The 12975-nt window shown below is 28.0% G+C and overlaps 1 pseudogene; it reads right to left on the minus strand.

The window, feature by feature from the left end:
- Positions 1–10234: 10234 nt before the first annotated feature.
- Positions 10235–10335, minus strand: LOC128042678 (small nucleolar RNA R71; annotated as a pseudogene).
- Positions 10336–12975: the final 2640 nt, after the last annotated feature.

The following is a 12975-nucleotide window of genomic DNA, read 5'->3' on the forward strand; positions in this document are numbered from 1 at the left end:
TTTAATAGGCGAGTAAAAATATAATTTTGATTTTCTTAAATTAATATATAAAATTACATTCTGAAATGAATGAATGAATTTAAAAATAAAAATGTTAATTTCAAATAATAATTTAAATTTGTTTAATATAAGTATGTATGTAAAAAATATAAATACTTAATTTAGTGAAGGGATTTTTAAATTTTAGGGTAAACTTCAATTAATCCTTACTTGATTGGGGATGAATATCAAAATTATATATAAATTTTAATACAATTTGCAATGTTAAATATTAATTTTAATTTGGTGTATTTATATTCATCAAACTTTAGTTTTGGTTTAATTTTCACATTTTCACTAACTCTGTTATTTATGAGGCACAATTTTTCGTTAAATTATACATAGATTACTTATATGATATTTTATTAGATTAAAAATAAAGAAATAAATTTAAATTATTTTCACTTAGATTAAATTTAATATATATAATATTTTGTTTTTAAATTAGAGAGTTGACATATATAGAACATTAAAAATAAAATATAGGCTAATAATTTTTTTTCGGTATAAAAAAGGCTAATAATTTTAATCAATTGTCAAGTACATCAGTATAATTAAATGCCAAATCATTTTGATGCCTTTTTCTAATAAATTGAAATAATGCCATTTTAACCCCTGCAGCTCTTTCATGATTGGTTGGTATGAGGGGTGAGCGTTCGATCGAATCGAGATAAAAAATTTCAAGTTAATCGAGCTCACGCGTCATATTTTATTATCCTAATTCAATTTGAAATTTTTTCGAATCGGGTCGAGTGAAATTGTTCGAGTTAAATTAAAAAAAATTAAACATGTCAAAAAAAAATATTGTTACAGTATAACTAATTCCATATTAAAACACATAAATTTGAAATTATATATATTTGAAAAAAATTTAAAGCAAAATAATAATAATAATAAGATACTTGAGTATGATAAATTTGAATCATTAATTAGGCCCAAAATTATTATTTTAGAAAAATTTTAAAATCTTAACTTTTATATATATTAGATTTTTATAATTTTTTAAAAATATAAAAATTTGAAATTTTATAAACATTTTGAATTTTGAAAATTATTTTGAATTATTTTGTAATCTTTGTTGAGAGAGATCAATTTGCTTATTTTCAAAGTTGATGGGACTAAAAGGGTATTTACACCAATATGTTATTCGAATTATTCAAGTTATCTCGACTCGAACTCGAAACTTGACTCGATTTATTCAAGTAGACTCGAATAATTCGAATAACTTGATTCGATTAATTGAAATTCAAATTTTTTCAATTTTTCCAAATCAAATCAAATTTTACCCACTATTTATTATAATGTACACTTTAGGTTATTCTTTTTATTTTAAAGAAACTACATATTTTTATTTTATAAATGCATGGAGATATTCATAACTATTTGAGATTAGTCTCTATATAAATGGAAAATTGAGCGAACAAATACAATTGAAGATGGAGTTAATATTTTGTTAATACATGACTCGTGTCCCAATATAATTGGTTGAATTGGTAAAAATTTCAAAGTTAATATATGATATTAAAAATCTTTAAAAATAAAAATCCAAAATTTTAAAAATAATAAACTTTCTAAAATATAAAATTTTCCTAAAATAGTTTAAAATTTTAAAAATTATTATCTAACAATTCCGAAAATAATAGTATTTTCCAAATTTTAAAGAAAAATTAAAAATCATAAAATTTCCAAAAACTATAAAACACAATTATATAGTATTAAAAATTCTTAAATTATAAAATTATCCAAAAATTTGGGAAAATTTAGAAAATGAAATCTATAAAAGAAAATATTGTTGACAAGTTTTTCCATAAGTGCTATTGTACCACTTTAAAATTTTAATAATTTTAATACAAGATTAGTCAAAATTATTATCTTTAATTAGAAATTCTATTGCACGTATGCATGTAGAAATTAAATACTTAGAATATAAAGAGGTGTTTAAAAATAACATACAGTGAATAATGAAGCATATGATTTGAAACTAATTAATAATAACATGTGAAATATTTATGATAATTGAAATGAAAAATAGATTAAATTGTGAGTAAAATAAAATTAAAAAATTAAATATATCATATTAAATTAATTCACTAACTAAATCAACAACATTATCAATACGTACAATACAATTAAATTGTAAATATTATATTAAAATGAAATTTTGGTTTAGAGATAAAATTAATGTATTATTGATGTAAATGTCATGATTCAAATCCAACATGCAAGTTTTATTGGGTTTTAAAAGTTAAACGATTAAGATATAATTGAATAATATAACTTATTCTAAATAATAATAATAATAATTTCGTAATATTTCTAACCGAATTGATGCTTAGTTATCTCGTAACATTAATTCTTTCATGAAAATCCATTGAAAGTAGTATTTTGAAACTAAATATCAACTCAAAAAGTATGCGTTAATATTCGTTAAAATAGCTCTTTTGGATTTTTTTTCAAAATAGATTATTTTTAATATTTTATATTCTTTTATTTATTATTTAATTTTAAATTTTTTATTTTAAAATTTTATAAAATTTCTGTATAAAATTTATATTTTTGAAACATTGGAAATTATTATTATTATTTTAATTTATATAAAGTTTTAAGAATTGTATTAAAATTTTAAATCTTTTATTGATTTTATATCTTTTAAATACTGTATGTTTTTCGAAATTTTTAAAATTTATTCGACCGTAGCTCAACACGTTAAAGCCTTCAATTGTCCAGAAGTAGAAAATTGCTTTTTCTACGGGGATTAATTTGCTTAATTTGAAATAGTCTAGGGACCTCATATGAATTTATACCGTTGTTCCTTCATCAGCCCCGTCGCCATCACTGCTAACTAACTCATAATTTAGGATCGTTATATGAAAGATATATTTTTATTTAATTATGAAAAATGTACAATATTATTATAAAAAATTGTGTTCACTGAATAATTGTAGATAATACTAGAACTTGTTTACAAGATTCTACGTAAATAGCATTTTTTCGAATGATGCGAACGAATCTTTATTTATTTATTTCCAATCAATGGCCCGTGAATTAGACACTGAAAATTATAGTTAAATGAATAATTATTTTAATCTGCAAGCTGATCTTAATTTAATCTATGTCTTCATATTATGGAGAGACGATCTAAACATTAATTTAGACATAAATTTAATATGCAAATACGTAATTAAATGCTTATTTTAGTACATAATTAGATTCATAATAAATTACTTTAAAGCAGGTAACCATTGGTGTTATACGTAAATTAAATCGTAAACCGATTAACCAATTGAAAATGTGATTTCAGAACATTTTATATTATTAAGATAAAGTTTTATTATTGCATGTGAATTTTTGAAAATGACTTAAATCAGTCAACTGTGTAAGATTATAGAAAATAAGAGAAAATTCAATTGGATTTTCAGTTTTTTTCTGCCGATAATTAGATATGTGTAGAGGGTTCAATATTTTCTTTAAAAATAATCTTCATTGATAATCCCACTGACTAGTTTAATAGATGCATTAATTAAAGGCTCCTTTTTGTCACTTTTTTCAAAGGGTCTAGGCCTCAGTCTAATTCTAATTATTAATTTTGAAATATTTTGCATTTAATACATAAGGGCATTTTAAAATGCAATTAATTTTTTTCTTAAAAATATCATTTGACACTTACTATTATCATTATTATTGAGGAGTGTTCAAACTATATTCTGATTTTGAAAAAATCATATAATTTTATCCTAAATTTGATAATTACGTTTACTTTAATATTTTATTTTTTTTATTTTGATACTTAAATTTAGTAATTAGATTTATTTTAATCTTTAAATTTGGATTCTATCAAAATTAAATGATGTGATTAGTGTTTTTGGAATATGACCGAATTGGTTGGTTAGACCAAGAACCGATCAATATAGTGGTCCCAACAAAGATGTTGACCCAATTGAATGAAAAATTGCTTGAAACTGATAAAAAAAACTATGACAAAAATCAATAGTTAAATAGGTTGAATCAATTTAATATTTTTTTATTTTTTAAAAAATTATAAACTTTTAATTAATTATTTAATTATTGTTGGTTTAATAATTGAACTGATTGATTCAACCAGTGGTTTGACTGATTCAGTTGCGAGTCCGATTATTAAAATATTATATATGACACTTTAAGATTGTATCACGTCATCATCTAATAATCTATATAAAATTTTAAATTTATTAATATTAATAATATATTAAAATTAATAGAGGGTGAAGATTTTGGGAAAATATGCCGTAGAGCGTGTCGGAGGGAAGCAGGTCCGTTCAAAACAATACGGCTTGCATTGCGCCCGAGGTTTCATAGTTTTGACTTTTCATTCCTCTCTTCCTTCCGTTAATTTTATCGTAAACAGTTTTTTTTTAATAAGAGAATCAAGAAAATGGCTTTGGGGAAATGAAAGTATTGAAGAGAAGTTTGAATCTTTGACGACAAGAGTTCCTTGGGAATTTGTACTTTATTTAGATTTGACTTGAAATTATATTGCAATTTATTAACATTGAAAATTAGTTTGTTTTCATAAAAAAAAACCTTACTAGCTTGTTATCCATGCATGAGTTAGTTTTATTTATTTAATATATATTTATACATAAATTTTATTTTATTTAAAATATATAATTACAGTGATTTAAAATAAAATAAAATAATAATATTTAAAATTATCAATAAAATTTTAATGTATAATATAATAATATATAAAGCATTAATTTAGACAACTTTTAACTAACCAATTTATTTTAATTCTTCATTATATTACTAAATTTTCCATTTTAAATATATTTTTATTATTTATAAGTTTTATCACATTTTTAAATAAGTTTTGTAATTTTACTAAAATATTTGATTAAATAAATTTACTTAATAAAGAGTTATCATTGTCGAAACCCTTTTTGTAAGTTTGAAAATGGGAATCGACTTTTAAAAATAAAAATGTGAGTCGCCACCGATATTTTATTAAGGTTTGATCGGTTCACCATTAAAAATAAATTTTAGGTCTGCGAGATTTGAGAAAATAGGTCCGGGAGTCGGTTACGCGCGAGGAAGGGTTAGCACACTCGTAACGCCCAAAATTAGTACCGAATTGATTGTTTAATGTCTTAGTGCCGAGGATTTGAAAAGCTTTTAAAATACGATCCTTTCAAAGTTCAAATTTGAATAAACCAAATTGAATAACAAGATGCACTCATTTTGAAGAAATAAATTGCTACACTCAGTGAGTTAGAGTGCAACAATTCAATCGTCAAAACTAAGTACATCTTTTAATTTTTCAAATTTTAAAAATCATGTACTTTGAGAAGGTTGTTTGGTCATTTAAGTCAAGTGAGAAATCAGAATCCAGTAAGTTAGGGTTCAATTTCTCGAAGTTCCTAAACATCAAACATTGCCTTTATTTTAAAAATCGAGATAGCAAAATGCCACATCTAGTAAGTTAGGATTCAACACTTTGAAATCTTAAATGCTTACTTTTAAAATTGAATGATTTTAATAAATTGAACACTCAATTATCTAAATTCATTGGGAAGAATCAAAGCCTAGTAAGTTAAGGCGTGATTCTTTCGAGAACTCATGAACATCGAGCTTTTAGGAATTAAGTAATAAAACAACTATAGTGCCTTAATAAAATACAATTCTCGTAAAAGGAACGTGATTGGATAACAATACATACAATGTAGAATATGAAATACAATCTAAATTTAAACTAAAACAATTAAATAAGTGTTATACAAATATCAACATTGATGTTCAAAAGCTAAACAAATCTATCATCAATTTTAAAAATACAATAAGATAATAAAAATAGAAAAAAAGTCCTACATGTAAAAGTTTTAAAACAAATTACACGCATGAACTCAAAATAAACTTGAAATAAAATAATAACAACCTTGAAAAATAGTATAAAATTTATATAAACATTTAACATATAGATATACAAAATGAATTTTAAGCTATAACCTAAACAAAACATTAAAATATATACAAATTATACCAAATTCTTATAAAATATACATATTAATAAATAATAAATCAAATAATAACATGTCAAGTTTGAAGATAAAATATATAATAGATATAAAAAATGTATGATAAATTTAAAACATGTCAATAATAATTTAAAATAATAGTATATTACATTTTAAAATTATAATAATAATAAGTTTAAAGGTAATGTCGAACTAAATATTAAAATATGTTATAAATATATATATTAAAATAAGTACTAAATTCGATTTAAAATTATACTATTAAAAATCAAGTTAAAGTTAAGACATAATTTAAATATAAAGAAGAAATAATAATAATAATAATAATAATAATAATAATAATAATAGGATTAAAAATGATATTGGAATTCAAAAAAAAAAAAACACTACAAATAAAAATAAAAAGAAAAATAAAGATAAACTAAATTGGTAATCGACCAAAAAATGAGGGACTAAAATTATAATTATGCGCAAAATCTGAACATTCAAAACCACTCGTAGCAAATGGCACCGTTTAAAATTGGATCCAAATGGAATCGGAATCAAATATGCGGTACAAATTGCAAACAATTAAAGAAATTAAATCACAATTCCAGTAAACACGGAAGGACATGTTGAATAAATATACCAACCGGTCCATAATGCGCAGATCCTTCCCAGATTAGGTCACCGTTCGGATCGGGTCTTCAAAACGACGCCGTTTTGAAGCCATTTTACTAGCAACAAACGGCGACGTTTTAGTCCCTGTGCTTAAAACTAAAATAAACCTTAAAAAAAAACCTAACACTTTCATCAAAAACAAAACCTAAACTAAAACTCCCTCTGCGCCGCTCGACGAATCCTCTCCTCAGACCCTCCAACCCCCACTCAACTCCAATGACGACAGAGGGAGAGGATGCGGTTACTAGGTACGTCTTTCTTTCTTTTACTGTCTCTCTTTTTCCTTTTTTTAGCATTTAATAATTGAACAATGAAACAGAAAAGATTAAACTAGAGAGAAAAAAAAATGCTGCAATCACCTTTCGAATTTCTGCTTGTTTTTTTCTTTGAATATTCTCTTTTTCTGTATATAATATCCGTAAAAAGGGTCCGTTTACAGTGTTCTATCTGGCTTTATATAGCCGAAATAAAAAATATATATATAAAAATAAAAATTACAGAAAACTCTTTATTTTAACTGTCAATCTGTTATTTTGCTTCTCTGGCTGCTTGCTGTTGGTTGTCTGTTTTTGCAGGTACGACGTACGGAGGGGGGATGTGGCACAGCATACACGGAGGAGTTGGGGCTATTGGGGCTGCTGTGGCGCTGGGAGTTTGCTGTCTAGGGTTTCTTTCTCAGCTAGGCTAAGTTGTTGGGCCTCCAATATTGGGCTAGGGTTAGCTGGTTTGAATTTTAGTGGGTTTTGGGTTTAATTTCTGGTATGTAATTAGGTGGTGTATTGGGCTGACTAGGTTGGGTATTAGGAAATTTGGGTTGGGACTATTTTGTCAGTGATTTCGGGCTAGTTGGGTTTGTGGGCTGAATGTAATATGGGCCTGGATTTTATTAGATTTGTAATACTGGACTGTATTAGACTTTTATTATATTTATTTCCTTATATATATATATTTCTATATTTGGGTTTTAATACTTGGGTTCGGGTTGGGCAAAATTTGGGTATTACAATCATGATTATAAACAAGAATTTAATTATATTAAAAGACTTTGTTAGCCATGAAAATATCAAAAGGGAGTGAATGGTATTTTAAAAATTTTCTACAAAAATTTTCTAAAATAAAATAGGAAGAGCGAAAAGCTTGCACGAACAATTTTATAATGATTCAACCTCAATTGCTTGCCTCTACTATCTTGGTATACCTAAACCAAAGATTTCCTGATTCATTATATAAAATTGATACCTTTCAAGAAAAAAAGTATAACCTCTACAATCTTTATCTTTTTAACAAGGTTTAGATAAAGCCTTCCCCTTAATTTTTATGGCTTAACTAACCTTTAGGTTTTTACAAGGCTTGACTAGAACCCTTTTTAATCCTTCGAAGGTTTTATACCCAAAAAACCTTAAGTACACTCTTTAATTAGAAAAAGAAATGTGTAAATAATGAAAAAATCTCAAAGGTTTGTGTTTACAAATATTAGCTCACTCAAAAAATGGAAATGAGATGATAAAAGTTCTAACAATAAGCTCCTAGAGACATGCACAAGAGAAAGTGAAAGATTAAAGAATTTGAGGCTTTTCCCTTGACTTTGATGCTTGAGTGTTCAACTTGTAATTCTTGAAGTGTTCTTCACTTATATCAAGGTATTATTTTGTGGACTTTTATGGTCATTGGAGATGTTTTGGAGTTGTTGGAAGCATTAATCTTGGGCTTAAAAAGTAGCCATCCAACTCATGTATCAATACATCTAAGGGATGCATCGATACATCTCATAAAAGCAGTCGTCAATTACCATTCTAAAACCCTTGTACCAATACATCTAAAGATGTAGTGATACATCTAAGGGATGTATCGATACATTTCCCTCATGGAGAGATTTTTTACTATTGACTTGCAAATGTATCGTACCAATACATTGTTACCAAAATGTCTTAAAGACATTTAAAACATCTTAGAACACTTTGATATTGACTCAAAAATATTTGGATAAACTAAAACACATTTGAGACATGTTTTTGAGTACTTTGCAAGTCTTTAAAATGCTTCAAAAATGTTTGATCACTAAATGACTTAGTGATCAAATTTATCTTAAATGTTGTTATATCAAAAGCTTGGGACATCGAAGCTAACAATCTCTCCCATTTTGATATAACAAAATTTTAAGAGAATGAAACCATGCTTATGTTATACTTGCATTATAAAACGTAAGGTAATGAATGGATTAATTATTAAGTGTATTGAAATTGTAATTAATTGACAAAATATTTACTTGGTTCATGTTTAATCTTCTAAAATAGCTGAGCATTAAATTAGTCTGGTATTAAACGACACATTAGCCTTGCATAACTTGAAAGACTATTGTGATTAAACTGTTTCAATATAGAAAAATATTGTTACCTCACCTAATCTTATATGTGCTTATGAAGATCGATTAACTGCTTGAATTGGCATTGAAAAATGTTTAAGAGATTGGTTAATTTAGTAAGTATGTATGTGCAGTAGTTAACAAATTACCAAGTTGCTGTGAAAATATTCTTAACAACATGAACATGGGTTTAGTAATTCTGAGTTAAGGAATGTAATTGATCTAACACAATTATGTCATATTGATTAAAACTCATCTTTTTGAAATCATGCATTGGAATTTTTACTTTTTATTTTCATTACTTAGTTAATTTTTAGTTTTTAAATCACTTCTTCAAAACAACATATTTTTTCCATCACCAAAGTGTTTGATTTACATTTCATAAATATTTTTCTTCATAGTCCCTGCGGGTACGATAACTTGACATTTACTTGTCACTTTATTACTTGATACGATTGTATACACTTGCACATTTCTGTCGTTCCAAGTTTTTGGCACCGTTGCCAGGGACTGTTTTAAAAATACACTATTTGTGAAATTGTTAATTTTGCATTTTGGTTTATTTTTCAGTTTAATTCTAATTTAATTATTTTTCTATTATTATTTCAGGTGTTTATAAGTATTTATCGAATTATCGACTGAATCTTCGTAGATCCTGAAATTGAAAGGACTTTTTGACAAAGAAGAAAACAAACAGTTTAGAGAAGAACCAAAGAGATGAACATTGAAAGTCACAATCAAGGAAATAGAACAAATCATGCTCCAAATCCTATCCTTATTGTTGATGATAGAGATAGAGGTCTAAGACAGTATGCCGTGCCATTGTTTCATGAGCTTAATTTGGGTATTAGGAGACCTGAAATCGAGGCACAACAATTCGAGTTGATGCCAGTCATGTACCAGATGCGTCAGACAATGGGCCAATTTAATGGAATGCCTACTGAAGATCCTTACCTTCATCTAAGATTGTTTATGGAGGTTAGCTATTCTTTCAAATTAGCCAGAGTACCCAAAGATGCACTACGATTAAAGCTGTTCCCATATTCACTAAGGGACAGAGCTCAAGCCTGGTTGAACTCATTGCCATCAGATTCAATTACCACATGACAAGAGTTAGCATAAAGTTTCCTTATGAAGTATTTTCCACCTAGCAAGAATGCTAAGTTACGGAACGAGATCACTACCTTTCAACAGATGGATGATGATTCCTTTTATGAGGCGTGGGAAAGGTTTAAAGAACTATTATGAACGTCATCATGGAATCCCAGATTGCATCCAATTAGAGACATTTTATAATGGTCTTATTGTCCACACGAGGATGGTAGTAGACGCTTTTGCTAACTGTGCTCCCTTTCTAAGTCTTATAACGAGGCTTATGAAATCATTGAGAGGATTTTCAGCAACAATTATCAATGGCCAACCATCAAGCAGCGTCAAAAAGATGAGTCACTAGAGTACATGAAGTGGACGCTCTCACTTCACTCGCATGTCAAGTATCCTCGATATCCTTAATGGGTAAAAACCTTACTACTAATGGGTTTAATAATTTTTCAGTTCAGCCATGGAATCAATTCAAAAATGTAGCCTATGTTTATTGTGGGGAAGGGCACTTGTTCGAAGAATGCCCATCAAACCCAGAATCTGTTTATTACATGGGTAACTAGATCAAGCCAGCCATCTGTACTTACCGAGGAATGTAAGGACTGCAATCTAATTTTTATAACCCATCTTGGTGAAACCACTCTAATTTTTCTTGGAGTAACCAAGGGGTTGGACCCAATAACATTTATGCACAACCTAGATCAACCCAGCCACCTGTACTTACCCAACAAGTCCAGAAACCAACTCAACCTGAACCTTCCAATAGCCTAGAGTACCTATTGAAGGCATATATGGTGAAGATTGACACCACTTTAAGGAGTTTGGAAAATCAAGTAGGTCAACTTGCAACTAAACTTAGGAACCGACCACAAGTTCTTTGCCTAGTGATACGAAGAATCCAAGAAATTCGGGGAAAGAGCTTGTAAAGCATTGACATTAATGAGCGAAAAAACGTTTGTAACACTATTAACCCGTATCCATCGCCAGAATAGGGTTACAAAGCATTACCAAAATTTTTTAAACATAAAACATTCGATTATAATCATTTATAAAACACATCATATTCCATTCAAACATATGCATAACATCCCTTTTTCGAGCCCTCGAGGCCATTGAAACACTTTAGAAATGATTCGAGACTAAATCGAAAACATTTAGAACTTCATGGCAAAAGATAGAAAAATTCATACTACAGGGGTCACACGGCCGTGTGACTTATACGATTGAGATACACGCTCATGTCTTTGGCCATGTCCCAACCCGTGTCCATGCCCATGTAACTCTCTGACTTGATTCACACGGCTAACCCACACGCTCGTGTGCCAGGCTGTGTAACTCTCGAAATGCAACCTTTAAAAATATCTATAAGGGACACACGGCCATATCACATGACACACAGCTGAGATACATGCCCATGTCTTAGGCCGTGTGGATTAAAAATAGGCCATTTTCAAGCCATTTTCCTCTCCCAAAACTTGGTCACTTGTACAAGCCAAATGCACCTATTTTCATGCATCCAAATTGTACCTAACACATGCATATTCAAGCTAGATCATCATAATAATTAATCATACAACCAATATGCCTAAAAGGCACCTCAATCACAACAATCAAACATGATTTTTATATTTGCTAATTTTAGCCATAAATCAACCAACCATTGGAACTAATTCTAGACCAACATTTACCACAATGTTCACATACCAATCATACTCAAATATACCAATTTGACCATTCAACAACTATCATCACTAAACCTTAGTTAACTTGGCCACATACAACCACATCCAAACTTACCAAATTAACCATATATCTACTCAATATTCACTATCTATTTCCATACCAAACCATACCTTAATGACAACCTTCAAGCATATCAAAACAACATTTCATAGCATGCATTTAACTTACCATTCCATCATTCACCATTTAAGCACCAAATTGACAAATTGTCATTATTCATAAAACATATATACATGCCAACATGACAATTAATTCATCAACCAAAACACCATATTTACTAGCCAAACACAATGGCTATTTCATTAAGTACCAAAACATCTATACTTGTGCATATTTAACCATTTTTCGATTAACTTGTTTCTATATCAAAACATGCCATAAATGATCATTTTGCAACCATGCCAAAACTTACCACTTTGGCCACAACTATACATCATCTAATCTTATAAACACCAACCATTAAGCATCAAAGTGCCAAAAGCACACCAACCATCAAGGCATCAAAATAACAAAAGTTTCATATATCCAAAGCAACATTTCATGCCAATATTATTAACTAAAAATTAAACATCAATCCACCTATACATGCCATTTAACCGCGACCAAAGCATAGAAATCTACCGATAAAATTGTTGGATAGTGTGATGGATCTCCAACTAGCTTCCAACCCGACGAGCTTTTGATAATCTGAAAAGTAAGAGAAAGACAACCACATAAACAATGAATGCTTAGTAAGCTCGTATAAACCATAAGCATAATATTACATTTCAAAAATGAACATTATAGGTTAAATATAAACCTATACTAGTGCCTCAAGATTTACCAAACCATAATTACCAACTCGTAAGTGAGTAAATTCATTAATGTCACATATATTTATAATTCATAACATTAAAGGATTTTAAGGGATGCAATGTAAACTTTTCTATAAGATTATACACCTTTTAATATACTTACTTTCCTTTCCGTTCCCAATGCTTATCATAAGCCTCTACAACATTATTAATTCTCAATTCAATGTATTTATCATGACATAGATAGATTCGTTCAAAGTATAAG

The sequence above is a fragment of the Gossypium raimondii genome, chromosome 7, assembly GCF_025698545.1.
Source record: "Gossypium raimondii isolate GPD5lz chromosome 7, ASM2569854v1, whole genome shotgun sequence".
Classification (NCBI taxonomy): Eukaryota; Viridiplantae; Streptophyta; class Magnoliopsida; order Malvales; family Malvaceae; genus Gossypium; species Gossypium raimondii.